We start from the raw sequence: 16451 nt of genomic DNA, 5'->3' as shown, positions 1-16451 counted from the left end.
CCTCCTCCTCCTCCTTCTTGGTCTTAGCAGCCAATTTAAGCACTCAGGTCATTCCTAAAAGCTGATTCCCCACCCCTCAAGGCCTGTGTGTTAGTTTTCAATACTGCATGACAAATTACCACAAATTGAGTGACCTAAAACAACAGCCATTCACTCTCTCACAGTGTCTGGGGTCAAGTGTCTGGTTAGTTCATCCTCTGGTTGGGGTCTTCCCAGGCTGAAATCAAGGTGCTGGCTGGGCTGTGGTCTTACTTGAGGTTGGCTCCTCCTCCAAGCCCACTGGTTGTTGGCAGGATTCTGTTCTTGCAGTTATAGGACTGAGGTCCCATTTTCTAGCTGGCTGTCTGCAGGGGACCCCTCTCAGATTCTAGAGGTCGCCCTCAGATCTTCATCATGCAGCCCTGAAACAATATGGCAGCTCACTTCTTTTAAAAATATGTAAGTTTTTATTGATTTCAGAGAGAGAGGAAGAGAGAGAGATAGAAACATCAATAATGAGAGAGAATCATCATTCAGCTGCCTCCTGCACACCTCATACTGGGGATCAAGCCCCCAATCCAGGCATGTGCCCTGACCGGGAATAGAACCATGACCTGGTTCACGGGTCAACACTTAAGCATTGAGCCACACAGACTGGGCAGCAGCTCACTTCTTTTATAGCCAGCAGAAAAACCTCTCTCCAGCTGGCTATGAAGGACAGAGAGAGTCTAATAAAACACAACCAAGAATTAAAAATGTTTTTTATTTGAGTTGTGCAAGGGTGCGGTACCTATGTGATAACCTTTCTGTATTGAATTCATTAGATACTATAGGCGCATTTAATTTAAGTTGAGAAATACTGCTGCAACTCTATAGTATTTCAGTTGATACTATTTTTGCCAGTAAATTGAAACAGATATGCAACTAACAGTGTCAAGTATTGCTAAAATATTCTTATCATCTTGTGTCTATTATTTAAATAGTTTTAGAAAACATTCCTGATGCCATTAACAAAAGAATTTCAGCAAGTGAAGACTTCCATTTACTTTTATTCCTTTTGTTATATACATTCACATTCTAGTGAGAGTTAGTTGTAATTTTAAAGATTTCCTATTAGTATTTCACATTTGTTGAACACTATATATTGGAAATTTTTGGATATTATTGGAATATTCAAACATTAAAATGGTGGAAATTATAAATTGTAAAGGATAAAAATTTTAGTCATCTTTGATTAATGAGTTTTGCTACTAGAGGACTGAAAATATTTTTAAGTCATATTTGTTCAAAGAACCTAATGTTTATTGGAGTAAGACCATGTCAATATGCATATTAAAAGTGATTGGGCTAAAAAAAATATATAATTGGACTGAGATATTAACTGAATCCCATACTTATTCAAAATTTATCCATTAAATGCTGATACACTTGTTGGCCTCATCTCAGTTTAGCCAAAAGCTAAAAGATTAACTCAATTAATCTGTCTCTTGTTAAGTATTTGTTTTAAGTAATTTAGGGCAAATGACCAAAGAAAAGAATATAGAGCTTTAAAGGATTAGAGTGGTGGAAATAGATGTTTCATGTTTCAAAGGGTTTTCTCAATCTCTTTTATTCTTTATAATTTAAGCTGCTTATTTTGTTTGACATGTTTTGTTTTGTTTTATTTTGTTTTGTTCTCTAGTGACTTCTGTTGATAGCACCTCTCTTGATTCTCTGCTTTTTCTCTCACTGACTGTGTGGACTTAATTTCTTTTTATAATGCCAGCCTTTCCTCACCATGCACCCCAACCTGGCTTTTGATGTATCCTCTTTCTGTTGTTCACACAGAAAGGCTAACTTTTTTTTTTAATAGAAATTTCAGCCAATAGTTTGAGGGTACTGGTGAAAGAAACATAGTTGCAATGACTCAATAGTTACATTCTTTGTGCTTTCAGACCTCCTGGAATGAGGTTCCTTTGGTACAAAGGCTGTAGTCCACCAGTAATAGACCCTAAGGACTCTCTCTTTGGCAACTGCGGGTGTGTGTGTGTGTGTGTGTGTGTGTGTGTGTGTGTGTGTGTCTACATATACATATATCATATACAAATATATATATTATAGAGATAGAAATAAAGATGTGAAATAAGATCTTCACACAACAAAGCACGCACATCTAATTAATGCCAGCTTACTATAGAATCATGTCTACCTAAATAGCATGTTCAAGAAAGGCTTGTCTGGCCAGGCCAGTGTTGCTTAGTGGCCAAGTGTCGACCTATGAACCAGGAGGTCACAGTTCGATTCCTGGTCAGGGCACATGCCTGGGTTTCTGGTTCGATCCCCAGTAGTGAGTGTGCAGGAGGCAGCTGATCAATGATTCTCTCTCATCATTTATATTTCTATCTCTCTCTCCCTCTCCCTTCTTCTCTGAAATTAATAAAAATATATTTAAAAAATAAAAGAAAGGCTTGTTTCATAAAACAAAATATCTGGGATGAGGTTACTAGATGTATTATCAGCATTATAATTCTTATTGCACATTAGTTTTATTTCAATTTTTTTGAGGAGATATATGTGAAAATGGGCTATTATACAATCATTTAAGTTTATATGTATGCATTTATGATCTTACATATTCAGATATATTTATTTATAAATGTATTTTCCAAGTGAAAATGAAAATTTATATATATCATCTATATTAAAAAGTAGATTAAAAATGAGAAAAATAGCTATTCCAAATGTAATCATTTAATATTTTATACCTAGCTGTGCATTTCAGTTTACTCATTTTGAAAATGAAAATTTATCCCACAGCTTTCTCAGAATTTGAACAAAATGTATGAAATTAAAGTGTATGAACTTTAAGAGTGCTCTCCAAACATTTTTGCATATTACTTATTTATTTCTACATTACATATGTGTATCACTGTACCAATACATAAGGTACACAATACAATACACAAATATTTTTAAGGATGTAATAAAAATATAAGTAAATATTTATATAATAGTTTCTTCCCATGCTCCAATGGATTGTCTTGCATAGTCCTGAAGGACAAACACCAGATTTTGGAGACCACTGCCTTAGAAAACTAAAAAGTCAAATAACTTGGGGTATTACATTTATTTACATGCTTTGTTACTCTCCACTCTTTAAAAAATTTACTGATTGATTGATTAATTTGAGAGAGAGAGACACCGATTTGCTGTTCCACTTATTTATGCACTCATTGGTTGCGTCTTGGATGTGCCCAGATTGGGGATTGAACCTGCAACCTTGGTGTATCAGAACAATGCTCTAACCAACTGAGCTACCTGGCCAGCCCCCTCCAGTATTTAAAATAAAAAATTTAATTGTAAGCAGTAGAAATAAAATGAGATCAAAATTTTACATACATTTGATGCTAGATTTTTGCATTCACTTTTTGAGGATTGAGTTTACTATTCAGGTTCAGAATTTGCATATTACTTATTTATTTTTGCTGCTTAACCTTATGTTTCGTTGAATTTTATAAGAAAGGCTAGAAGTATACATGAAACTGTCAAGCACAGCCCACAAACTAAAGAAGTGGGCAAAACAAGGATTACCATGTCTAAGACTCACTTTAGCACATAACCTAGAGATGTCATTATGCAAAGACAGGCACTACTGGCTTGAATTAGAAGTTTTGGGCTGCTTATTGTAGGCTTCTAGACACTATTTCTCAGAAATAAGCAAATAGTTCAAGGCATTCAAGCAGGATCTCAAAAGATATTTCCAATCTCTGTAGTCTCCATTTTAGGGAAGGCATACAGAAAGAGGATGGGAAGTTAATATTGAGCCATGCGCTGGGAGAAAAATCTAATGTCCCTGAAGAAAAGGAACCTTGTTCACTGATACAAGAAAATATTAAGTATAAGGCTTATGAACTATTAAATTTATATTTAATAAGCCAATCAATGTTAGGTCAGTGTGCTAAATAGAAAGTACCAGGGAGGTAATAAACGCAGTCATATTATGGTTTTTATTTTGAAAGAGTTTAGTCCACATTTGCAGTGTGAATACATGAATAGATTTGTGGACAGACAAGGGGGCGTTGTTGGAATGCAACCTCAGGTGGTGATCTGATCATAAATTCCTAACTGGGCAGGTCATGTGGGTAGTCATGCCCCAGGCATACATCTTCTTTCGTAAAAGGTTTGTCTTTGCCATAAGCAAGCCCTGTTCATTTTTTCTGTGCATCTAGGTTAACACACCTTTGCCATAACCACCCTCGAGAGCACATCATCTTAACTGTCCTGTAATCCAGTTCTCACCTTGTACCTCCCATCTCCCTGTAATCTTTCTTAAATTCCCTCCTGCATTTCAAATGCATAAAAGAAGCTGCAAAACTGTTACCCTCTGGAGCATTTGAGATCTTGTTCCCTGGCATTGCCATCAGTTTGGCTCAAATAAACTCATAAACATACTCCCATGATACATCACCTCAAATTCTTTGTGAAAGAAGGGATATTTGAAAGTGATTACAAGCGCAAACGCACCTTTGCCTACAACTATGCAAATTCTATAAGTGAATTTGCATTGACTTGAGATAAATTAGGCTGTAAAACCAAAACAATTTAAAAAACAAGAGTAAAAGGCAAATATCTAGTAATAAATGTTAACTAGTTGAGGTTAAGTCCTCATGTTGTAAGCTTACTTTCAGTCTTCGTAGCACTTACCTAGTTACAACTTGCTCCTGCTAGACCATAAGCTCTTGATGGCAGGGATTCTGCCAATCCTTTATATTCCGCTGTATTCCAAAGCAGACAGCAAAAATAGTCACTGATTCAATAAATAAATATGTCAAGAAATGTTTAAGCAAAGCTGTAGTCATCAAACATAAAATAATTTTTCAGATTCCTAGCAACCAGGACTAAGGGAGAAGCAGCCAACCGACTTGGCTTGTGGCCTGTTTATATTGGATAATTCCAGGATTATCTCTGTTCCAGAAATCAGTGTGGGAAAACAAACAAGCAGACACTCCACCTTCATAAAGCCACTCTGCATTCCTAGTTGTTAGTGCCTTGAGGATTAGAGTCCAGAGTTCATGCCACTGCCCTCGGTTTCAGCACAGGCCTTGGGTCTCTTCAGAAACACAGTCATGGAGGTGCTGATTTTCAGATGGGAACCTGGTGAATGAAAAACAAAACACAAATCTTGTTACTTGCAATGAGGGTTTAGGAGGCGGCAGAATCTCCTTACTAGTCCTGGCCAACAAGATTAGAACAGGACACACGTCATTTGTAGGAAGTGATTAGGCTCATGCACTAAACTTCCCACCTTCAGAACTGGCCCCGCAGTCTGGGGAAGAGCAAGACTATGATGGCTGCAGAACACTCTAGGAATACAGCAGCGATTTTCAACATTTTCCATTTCATGGCACACAAACTAATTACTAAAATTCTGTGGCCCATCAAAAAAATGTATTTTTTTCTGATCTGACAAAAAATAGGAATAAGTTTGATAGAGTTACAAATAATAATAGTAGTAGTAGTAATTACCTACTCTTTTTCTTCCAAAGTGACTTTTTTTAAAAAAATTGGTATATAAGGATTTCTGGTACCAAGAATTAACCAATCAGTCCGGCCAGCATGGCTCAATGGTTGAGCCTCAAACCATGAACCTGGAGGTCACGGTTTGATTCCTGGTCAGGGCACATGCCCCGGTTGTGGTGGATCCCCAGTAGGGGGCATGAAGGAGGCAGCTGATCAATGATTCTCTCTTATCATTGATGTTTCTATCTCTCTCTCCCTCTCCCTTCCTCTCTGAGATCAATAAAAATATATTAAAAAAAGAATTAACCAATCAGATGCAATCTTATTATGCAAGGTGACCATTAAGATGCAACTCTATTATATGACCTATTCCAAAGTGGATTTATGGTTCAAGAGAGGACATTTACACCAGACAACTGTTGATCTGTTGAAAATTGCTGGAATACAGATTCAGGAGAGCCATTAAAAATCCTACTGGGCAATCTTCTCCGAGTTTCGAACTTGTGAAACCGGACAATCAATGGGTCAGGGCTGCCTGTCACTTCTGAAGCCCATTAAGCAGATACAGGGTTGAATCCTATATGAATGTTTATTGCAATAATGCTGATAATATAGGAGAGTAGCAGGTCACCCATGAAAATCTGTTCTACCCTTCCCATAAGCGAGCTGTTTATATTGGATAGAAGGGCAATGATTGCGTGGGAAAGTAGGAATTACAGACGTGGGGAAGTAGGCAAGGTGTAATGGTTACAGGCAATGCAGGCTGGGGTATTGCAAAGGTGGGTGCTTCTGGGACAAGACTGTTTCAGCAACGAGGTTGTTAAACTTTCCATGATGATAGGCAGTTCTTGGAAAAGGAGGATGGACTACATTCCTATGTTAACTCCCATGTCCTGGGGCATGCAACTCTCATCCAGGTTAGAATGTGCTTTTTCTACTCAGAACGGAACAATCATGGTTAACAGAGCACGGTTAATATTTCTGATCATTATAGTTAGTCTCCACCTTTCTGTTTCTGCCCCTAACACTTGTAGATGCCAAACTGCCACCCTGTTGTGATGCCTTCTGGAACTCGAAGCTGCACCTTCCGCATGGCCCCTCTGGCCTGCCAGGCACCTCAGATGAGAGCTGTGCCCAGGCCAGCACCAGCCACTCAGACGCCCCCAGCAGCTCCACCACCTGCTGTTGGCTCACCTGCTGCTGCACCCTGGCAACCAGGTCTGATGGCCCAGCTGGCGTGGCTGTGGGCTCTGCTGTCAGCCACAGCCGGGATCTTGCCGTCTCTGGGGCTTCAGTGGAGGAAGTAATGCTAAGCCCTCAAGGCCTGACATCACTTATCAGGAGCATGAGGGAACCCAGAGCATCAGCCGTTTGCCCCGTGTCACTGTGACATGAAACAGGTTGGGAGGGTGCCCAGGACCAGGGTGACCGTAAACTTGGTGAGGGTTTCAGCGAGGTGCTGAGACAGGGCAGATTTGCAGTGGATTAGCCTGATCTAAGACACGGAAAATCATCTCTCGGTTGGAGGCTGCAGACTTTCCATCCTAAAACCAAGGCCCAATTTGTCTGTAAGCTGGCAGAGAAGGTCCCCACGCTGGCAAACACTGCCGTGACGTCCTCAGAGCCTTGATTGGCCACATTTTGGCACTGGGCCACAGCTGAGCTGGTTCCTCTGACCCTTATTTATATCTCTACAGCTATTCACAGCTTAAAAAAAAATAGTCAGTAGTTCTCAAACTGGTAGCTTCAAACAGCTTACAGTTAAGGAAGTTCTGCTGAATGGTTTGGTGGCCACTGAGTTGTGGATGTGGTTTTATGTCAGCGAGATCTCAGGCAAGTGTGGACTCACTGACTATAATATTTGAAGACCAATCTTTAACATCTGTTTGGGTTGGCTTGTTTTTTTTATTTTTATTTTTTGCTTTTTTGTTTTTGTTTATTTGGATGTTCTTGGACCATGAGTGATCAGAATGGAATTTGAATTCAAAAAAGGGATATATAAGAAAAAGAAAATCATCTCTCATGACCAAGTTAATTTAGTGTAAAAATATAATTGATAGTGAAAGTATAAAAGTAGCAATTAACCTCTCTTCTATCATTAATAGTTCCCTTGCCTCAGGATTGCAATGGGAGAGGGTATTCTTACTCTATGGAAGTTCACTGAGATGGTATTGTGTTTGAGGCAGGGCCAATGTTGGTATGGCCTCCTTAAACCAGCTTTTGTGATGTGATTGTTTGTGAATCAATTAGGATAACATGATTTTCTTCCAAAAAAAAAAAAAATCCTGTGAGCAATAGTTATTTCATGATGTGTCTTACTGTGCCATAGTGATATGGGAAAATGAAATAAAAATAGGGAAAGATGAGACATACTGCAAAAAAGCTTTAAACCCTGAGATCTTGCTGTAGGTAATAGTGAAAAATGCTCATGAAGTGCTGGGTACAGCTAGGCTCCCCTACCCTTCGTATAGCTTCAGTGCTGTGCATGCTGCACCTTCATGGACCCCCTGGGGCTCCCTCTGGTGGCACAGGAATCCTCAGTGATTACTGACTGTTTTCAAAAATTTCTTACATATTCCTTCACTGAAGCTTTCAATGAGAATAGATTTTTAGCTGATCAGTTTTAAATAATAAAATAAAATGAATTAATCCAAAAACAGATGCTAAAAACAGATCCATAGAAATAAGAAATCTGATATAAGACAGAGGCGGCCTGGGAAATCAATAAAGAAATACGAACTGCCGATATGGCTCAGTGGTTGAGCATCGGCCCATGAATCAGGGGGTCCCAGATCGATTCCTGGTCAGGGCACATGCCTGGGTTGCAGGCTCAGTCCCCAGAAGGGGGCGTGCAGAAGGCAGCCGATCAACGATTCTCTCTCATCATTGATGTTTCTATCTCTCCCTCCTTTTCCGCTTTCTGAAATAAATCTCTGCGCGCACGCGTGTGTGTGTGTGTGTGTGTGTGTGTGTGTGTGTGTGTGTATAATTTTTTTAAGGGAGAAGAAATGCAAACCAACCAGAAAGTGGGCAAATGATTTGGTTAGGTATTACACAGAAGGGGGAGCATTATGGCCAATAAACATATGGAAACATTCTTAACTTCATTAGTGATCAGAGAAATACAAGTTAAAAACAGTGAGTTACCATTTTATACATACCAGATTGGCAGAAACTTAAGAATTGATCAATTTTTTTATGTTTGGTGAGAAAGTGGAGTTGCTTAATTTATAGAAAACTCTCATGTACTTTTTATTTGTTTGTTTTTTCCATCACCATTTATCCCCTCTATGCCCTCTCCTGCCTCCACCAACCACCTCCCCATCCCCCTTCCCCCTCATACACTTTTTTTGGCGGGGGAGGGGAGAGTGGAAAGGAGGGAGACAGAGAGAAACATTGATGAGAGAGAGACACATCAATTGGTTGACTCCCACATGCACCCTAACCGGGGCCAGGGATTGAGCCTGCAACTGAGATATGTGCACTTGACCTAAATCAAACCTGTGACCCTTTAGTCCGCAGGCCAAGGCTGTAATCACTGAGCCAAACCAGCTAGGGTGCCTCATACACTTTTGATGGCACTGTAAGTTTGATAATGACTTTGGGTAACAGTTTAGTTTCTATCTCTCGCTCCCTCTCCCTTCCTCTATGAAATCAATACAAATATATATTTTAATTTTTTTAAAATATATTTTTTATTGATTTTTTACAGAGAGGAAGGGAGAGGGATAGAGAGTTAGAAACATCGATGAGAGAGAAACATCCATCAGCTGCCTCCTGCACACTCCCCACTGGGGATGTGCCCGCAATCAAGGTACATGCCCTTGACCGGAATCGAACCTGGAACCCTTGAGTCCACAGGCCGATGCTCTATCCACTGAGCCAAACCGGTTAGGGCATACAAATATATTTTTAAAAAACCACCACTGCTCTAGGACAAAACTACTGTTAAAAAAAAAAATCTGTGCTCTGTGAGAGCAGGGATTATCCCCTTGCTCTTGGTCTCTGCTTCATTTCATTATGAGACTAGCCTTCCAAACATGGTTTACATAACAGCCAGGTATCTGCTCACACAGCATCAAGATTTCCTATTCACCTCAGCATGAAGTACAATTGCTCCAGGTAATAGAGGATTCAAGGCCTTCCCCAGTCTGACCCCAGCTCACCTTTCTTGTCTTGTTTTCTATCCTCAGTATCTGCTATCGCCACACTAATATCAACACACACACTGAGTTTTCTCACTTCTTGGTCTTTGTTTCTGCCATTATACTAAGTAGTTTCAATTCTAAAAACTGTTCTTTTTATCTCCATCAAGATACCTATCAGCAATAGCTATTTTGCATTTTAATAAGTATCTATTTTTAATATATTGTAAAGAGCAAGATTGTCTACTTAAAGTAACAGACATCAGTTTTAGATGAAAAGTGCAGACACCAACACATTTGCCTATGATTATCTGTGATTATACTTCTGACAGAAGATTCTTTTGTTTGAGCTGAGTACATCTTGTTTTTGCAATATGATTATAGAATTAGAGATCCTGACCACTCATGAGGATCTTATAATTGTAATAACATTATTAGTGCTTTGTATTTGTATGACATGCTGTGGGTAACATAGCCATTCAGTTGATTATCAAGCATTGTTAGAAAATGTCTCCCTCATTTTACAGCTTAGGAAACTGAAGACAAGAGAGAAGTTGTAGTCAATAAAATTGCATACTTTGGTAGGTAAGTTTAAATTATTGCATCTGTAGTAGAAATAAAACTGGCAACAATAATAATAATCTCCTGAACATGGAAGACTATTAAGTCCTGAGTTTTTCCTGTTACCTGAATGACTTGACTTATGGAAAAGTTTACTAATCAAAGATGGATTCATTCAACAAACAATTGCTGAACACCTGCCAAAATGCGAAGCAACATGCTCGGCACTGACAAAATGACAATGATCAATAATGTGATGATGTGATGATGCGGGGTTTCCAAGAAGCTTACAAGGTAGGAAGGGGAAGCTACAGTATTTTTAAGTCGGGTACTATAATAGCGTTTGCATGTGGACCAAAGACTAGACATTATGCTCTCAGTTAACACACTAAAGAGAGCACCTAGTACTTTTCCTTTACCATTAAAAGCCTTCAGAGAGCAGTCAGCAAATTAGTAAGCACACCCAAGGCGGAGGGAACATTCTGATCTATACCAGTGCACTGTTTTTCATAAATAGCATCTTAGTTCACTGGAGGCTATAAGTGAGTGTTTATTACAATATTCATTCCTCTTGATTAAGATGATAGCAAATGATTAATGAATTCCATATCACAATTAAAGTGAAAAGTCCCACCTTTCTGACAAACAGGAATGTCCAGATGATAACAATGATGAATCGGAGAAATGATTGCATAAACCCTTGGGCAGTGACAATCGTTTGTAACTGTGTCTGATTCTAAAAACTTAGCAAAGTTACACTTCTGAACTATTGTGAAGGTTTTAGTCTTAATTCAATGAACAGCTGCACACATGTCTTTGAGCTTAAGTAACATTATCTTTGAATAGTACACATTTATCAACACAAATCTTTAGTCTTGATTACTATTATGAAAATGTCCGATAGTACAGACTAGTAATATTGATGGCAACATAATTAGTAATAGAGTTTTGTGCCCGGCCAGTGTGCTCAGTGGTTGAACATCAACCTATGAACCAGGTTCCATTCCCTGTCAGGGCACCTGCCCACGTTGTGGGCTCAATCCCCAGCAGGGGGCGTGCAGGAAGCAATCGATCAATGATTCTCATCATTGATGTTTCTATCTCCCCCTCTCCCTTCCTCTCTGAAATCAATAAAACAAACACACACACACACACACACACACACACACACACACACATACAGTTTTTAAAGAGTTTTGCATTATGGATCCTTGGATGAGTTCAAACAGAAAGAAATCTAAGGAGTATTTTGTTGATAAGTGATTTCACTTGCTATAAATATAGGCAGCACTTTGCCCTAGAGCAGTGGTTCTCAACCTTCCTAATGCCGCGACCCTTTAATACAGTTCCTCATGTTGTGGTGACCCCCAACCATAAAATTATTTTCGTTGCTACTTCATAACTGTAATTTTGCTACTGTTATGAATAGCAATGTAAATATCTGATATGCAGGATGTATTTTCATTGTTACAAATTGAACATAATTAAAGCATAGTGATTAATCACAAAAACAATATGTAATTATATATGTGTTTTCCGATAGTCTTAGGCGACCCCTGTGAAAGGGTCGTTCGACCCCCAAAGGGGTCGCGATCAACAGGTTGAGAACCGCTGCCCTAGAGTGTCAGCCTGTGGACTGACTGGTCCCAGGTTCGATTCCAGCACTTTGCAGGAAATCACCCAGGAGTAGGAATTTCTATGCCTAAGATTATTATTATGTACACTTATTACTCTTTCTACTCTTTCATAGTCAAACAAACTATAATATATGAAGTTACTGAATTGTAGAGCCTGTTAGAGATTTTCTAGACTAGATTTACAAACTTTTAATTTTCTAAGAGAACATTTATTTGGTAAATGACAGATGTAGAAGAAATAATTCCTAGAAGAAATGGGCTTAGGAAACAAGTTATAGAGGTAAAGGAAGGGTCCTTGGAGCTTGGGAGGGAGGAAGCTAATAGTTACTGTGCCTGGGGCCACGAAAGGAGGGGGAGAAATAGAGGGAGAGGGAAGAGAAGAGGAAGGGGGAGTGAGAAGAGAAGGGAAGAGAAGGAAAGAGGCGGGCTCCCAGGAGGGAGTGTGCCCAAACTTTTTCTAAAACAGTGGTACACTTCCTTTAAACAAAATCATGTGCAGTAGCCCAACATAGAAAACTAAGAAGATAGAGCTGTTGTGGAAGGGAGTGGGAAATTCTCCATCTTACAAAAGGACAGAATGAGTAAGCTACATCATGAGGCTTTTGATGAGAAGGATGATTCATAGCTGAAACAATTTGCACTTGACTGTTGAAGGAGTATTTTGTCAAAATACAGGACAGTCTTGCAATTCTGAACTAGAATTGTGGGAAATAATTCATACGAACTTTCCCAGAAAGTAAATCATTACTGATGGAAACATGTCCAAGTATGGTTATTATTTTCTTCTTATAGTACTCACACCAATTGGTATATGTAGTCTCAGGATCTCAAGTTTGAAAGGTTCAAAGACAATAATTATAATTTTTTAAAATATATTTTATTGATTTTTTACAGAGATGAAGGGAGAGGGATAAAGAGTTAGAAACATCAATGAGAGAGAAACATCGATCAGCTGCCTCCTGCACACCTCCCACTGGGGATGTGCCCACAACCAAGGCACATGCCCTTGACCAGAATCGAACCGGGATCTTTCAGTCCGCAGGCCGATGCTCTATCCACTGAGCCAAATCAGCCAGGGCGATAATTATAATTTTTAATTACCCATATTACTGTTCTTGTATTGGTGGAGTAGTTCTCATTGAACCAACCCTCCCAGATAACAATGTAAAACCCTAGATAAAATAATAACTAACTATTTTTACTTGAAGGCACTGGAAAGTGACCACAAGCTGCTAGAAACTAGAGAAAAGTCGATACTTAACAGAAAAAAACACAGAGCCGGCATTATCTGGCACTGGGCATGCTCAGTGGCGCGTGGTAGCCTTTGGCGCTGGGTTTGAGTTTGCGGCAGCCTTTGTCCCCACCCACCGGGGTGCCAGACCCAGGAGAGCCCTTGTTCTGGAACCCTGGTCTCCAACTTTGCACCAAGTTCGGAGCTACCTTTGAGGGGAGCCATGCAAATGATGACCAGACAAGTTTTATTAGAAATGGAGCAGGAGGAGGAGAAGGACAAGGGTGGAGGTATTGGTGATGCTCCTGTCTCCAAGAGGTCTCTTCTGAGAACTCAGACTCTCCCATCCAGTCTGGGAGAAAGCTAAGTCATTGAGCTGAAGGTATGTGTGCAATATTTGTATATTAAAATAACTTTGAACATAAGATCTGAAATTGTAAAACTTCTAGAAGAAAACAGGTGGCAAGCTCCTTGATAAAGGTCTTGGTGATGATATCTTTAGTCTGACACCAAAAGCAGAAGCAACAAAAAGCAAAAATAAGTTAAGTGGGACTGCATCATACTAAGGAGCTTCTGCACAGCAAGGGAAACCAACAAAATGAAAAGATAACCTACTGAATGGGAGAAAATAGTCTCAAATCATATATCTGATAAAGGAATGATCTCCAGCATGTATAAATAACTCATACAACTCAATAGCAAAAACAAAAAATATCCAGTGCGATTAAAAATCTGAATGGACACTTGTGCGAAGAAGATATACAGGTGGCCAACAGGTACATGGACAAATGCTCAGCATCATTACTCATCAGGGGCTGTCACCTCACACCTGATAAAATGGCTGTTATCAAAAAGACTAGCCCTGACAGGTAGTTCAGTTGGTTAGAGCATTAAAATGCTAAGGTTGGGGGTTCCATCCCCTGTCAGGGCACATAAAAGAAGCAACCAATGAGTGCATAATTAAGTGGAACAACAAATCGATTTTTCTCTTAAAAAATAAATAAATAAAAATTTAAAAAGAAATTCCCAGAGGAATTGGAAAAGATTTAAATTAAATGATGTTAAAATACAACACAAAAAGTATAGGGACAGCTAAAGCAGTGTTTAGAGAGAAATGTATAGCTTTAAATGTTTTTATTTGAAGAAAGGTCTAAACAATGACCTAAGATCAAACCCTAAGAAGCTAACAAAAAGAAAGTAAAAGAATGAGCTAAGTTAATCAAAATTAAGTAAAAGGAAGGAAATAATAAAGAGAACAGACATAAATGAAAAAAGAAAAAGACCAATAATTTAAAAATTTAACAAAGCCAAAAGTTGGTTATTTGAAAAGATGAGTGAAATTGATAGCACATAGGTAGACTGATCAAGAAATGAAAAGAACAAAATAAAAACAAATAAAAGAGAAATAGAAATAGCACAAATGACCAATATCAAGAATGAAAGAGGGTTATCATCACAGACACTACAGACATTGATAGGATAATAAGGAGATATTATAAAGAACTTTATCACCTCTAAAATTTAATAATTTGGAGGGGATGAACAAAGTCTTTGCAAAATACAACTCACCAAAACTAACCCAGTATGAAAAGAAACTGAATGGCACTGTATCTATTAAAGAAATTTAATTCATTATTAAAAACTTATCAAAGAAAAGGAATTCAGGTAGGAAAGGAAGAAGTGAAACTGTCACTCTTCACAGTTCATGAAGGTTAATGATGGAAATCTGATCATCTATAGAACAACTCCTAGACGGTATGGTACATAGTCAAAATTTACAAGTAAATGACATTGGAAATACAACTGGAGAATGAAAGGAAAACAATTCTATTTACAATAGCATAAAAACATTTAGGAATAAATTTAACAAAAGCTGTGCATGACCTCAATCCTAGACACTACAAAATCAATTGTGGTGTAAATATGCAATGAAATACTACTTAGTCATACAAAGGAACAAACTACTGATAATGTATCAACTTGCCTGAATCTAAAAAATGTTATATTAGGTGCAAGAAGCCAGGCCAAAAATAGAACATAATGTATGACTCATTTACATGTGGTTCTGGAACAGGCAAAACTAATCTACAGAGAAAAAAATCAGGGCAGAGGTTGCACCTGTATGGTATTGGGATGGGGACTCCCTGAGAATTTTTCACAAGAGAAATTTCTGAGATGATGAAAAGGTTCTTAGAGGTGGGTTAAAGGAGTATATACGGTTGTCAACTATTACTATTAAGATTTGTGTATTTCACTATATATAAATTGTACCTAAAAAATAAAAATTAAATAAGTATTGATCTTTGCTTACAGGTTTGCTTTTCATAGTCGTATGAGTTATCAATTCTAAAAGTACATTCTTTGTATTCTTGTCTTGTGTAAATAAATCAATATTTTTAGGCTAATGGATTCCAGTGTTCTCACTATTGGAGAAGGAAGTTACAAATATGGTAAGGGGGAGGGCTAGCATGAACCCTGGAGGTGTTGCTGTGGGATTGGAGGTATCAATGTGATTTACCATTTTTAAGAAGTAGAGATAAACAGTTTTCTATATATTTTATGTATATTAATGTATGGTTACATTTTCCTAGCTTTGTCTACTGAGAGGGCCTAGAAACAATGACACATTACTAGCAGTACATACACCTAGTACCCAGGTTTGCTTCCTTTATTTTCCGCTTGAAGTAGGGAAAGAACAAAAAATTACAGAAGTGCTTAAAGAATGACTAGGATGTGTCAAAAGGTACAAAGGATCTAACTCGAAGGTTCTCTCACTACCCAAATTTAGGACAATTTAAGCATCAAAATAAATGATAGAAATGGAGTATAATCAAGGCTAGTAACAATTACTTTTTTTGTTTATTACTTGCTTATGAAGTATCTTTAATTAAATATTTTGAAAATTAAAATTAATCTTGCTGATTACTTTAAACTGGTATAGTAATGGGTAAGTGGTAAATTATCCATTTTTCGGTAGAGGGGATATACAAATAAACAGTAAAAGGCTTTGTATGTGTATATCAGTATTTTTCATGTAAAAATGTTAAAATTGCTAGAAGCTGTGTAACAATTATGCTGTCAGTGAACACAGTGTAGTGGTTCATTGCACTCCTTATATCCATTAGAACAAAACAGATGAATTTCAAATAATCCACTTAAAATTCATGACTAGTGCACTGAATGGTGTTTTAATATCCTTCAGGAACTTGTGCTTTCATCTCACATGTTCTATTTTATCTAAAAAGGTAGGAAGGTAATTTCAAGTAGCAGTTTCTTTAATTACAATTCCTTTTAATTCCTTACTATTGTTTGTACTGGTACATATTGTTTTCCTTTTAAGACTATTTAAGGGCAATAATGACTTTTCAATTTCTCTGCCAAACTGTTCTAAAAATAAAG

The 16451-nt window shown here is 38.1% G+C and overlaps 1 long non-coding RNA gene and 1 pseudogene across 1 annotated transcript; one reads left to right on the top strand and one right to left on the bottom strand.

Moving 5' to 3' along the window:
* Positions 1–4675: 4675 nt before the first annotated feature.
* Positions 4676–6840, bottom strand: LOC106727445. The gene is made up of 3 exons (XR_001363636.1): positions 6673–6840; positions 4970–5112; positions 4676–4733 (listed from the first exon to the last, which is right to left on the bottom strand). It is a non-coding gene; the product is annotated as an uncharacterized LOC106727445 (long non-coding RNA).
* A 29-nt stretch (positions 6841–6869) lies between these two features.
* Positions 6870–7358, top strand: LOC102252807 (annotated as a pseudogene).
* The last annotated feature ends 9093 nt before the right edge of the window (positions 7359–16451 follow it).

The sequence above is a fragment of the Myotis brandtii genome, unplaced genomic scaffold (assembly GCF_000412655.1).
Source record: "Myotis brandtii unplaced genomic scaffold, ASM41265v1 scaffold423, whole genome shotgun sequence".
NCBI lineage: Eukaryota > Metazoa > Chordata > Mammalia > Chiroptera > Vespertilionidae > Myotis > Myotis brandtii.
The sequence above is the reverse complement of the archived record's forward strand: the minus strand, read 5'-3'. Positions and strand labels throughout refer to the sequence as shown.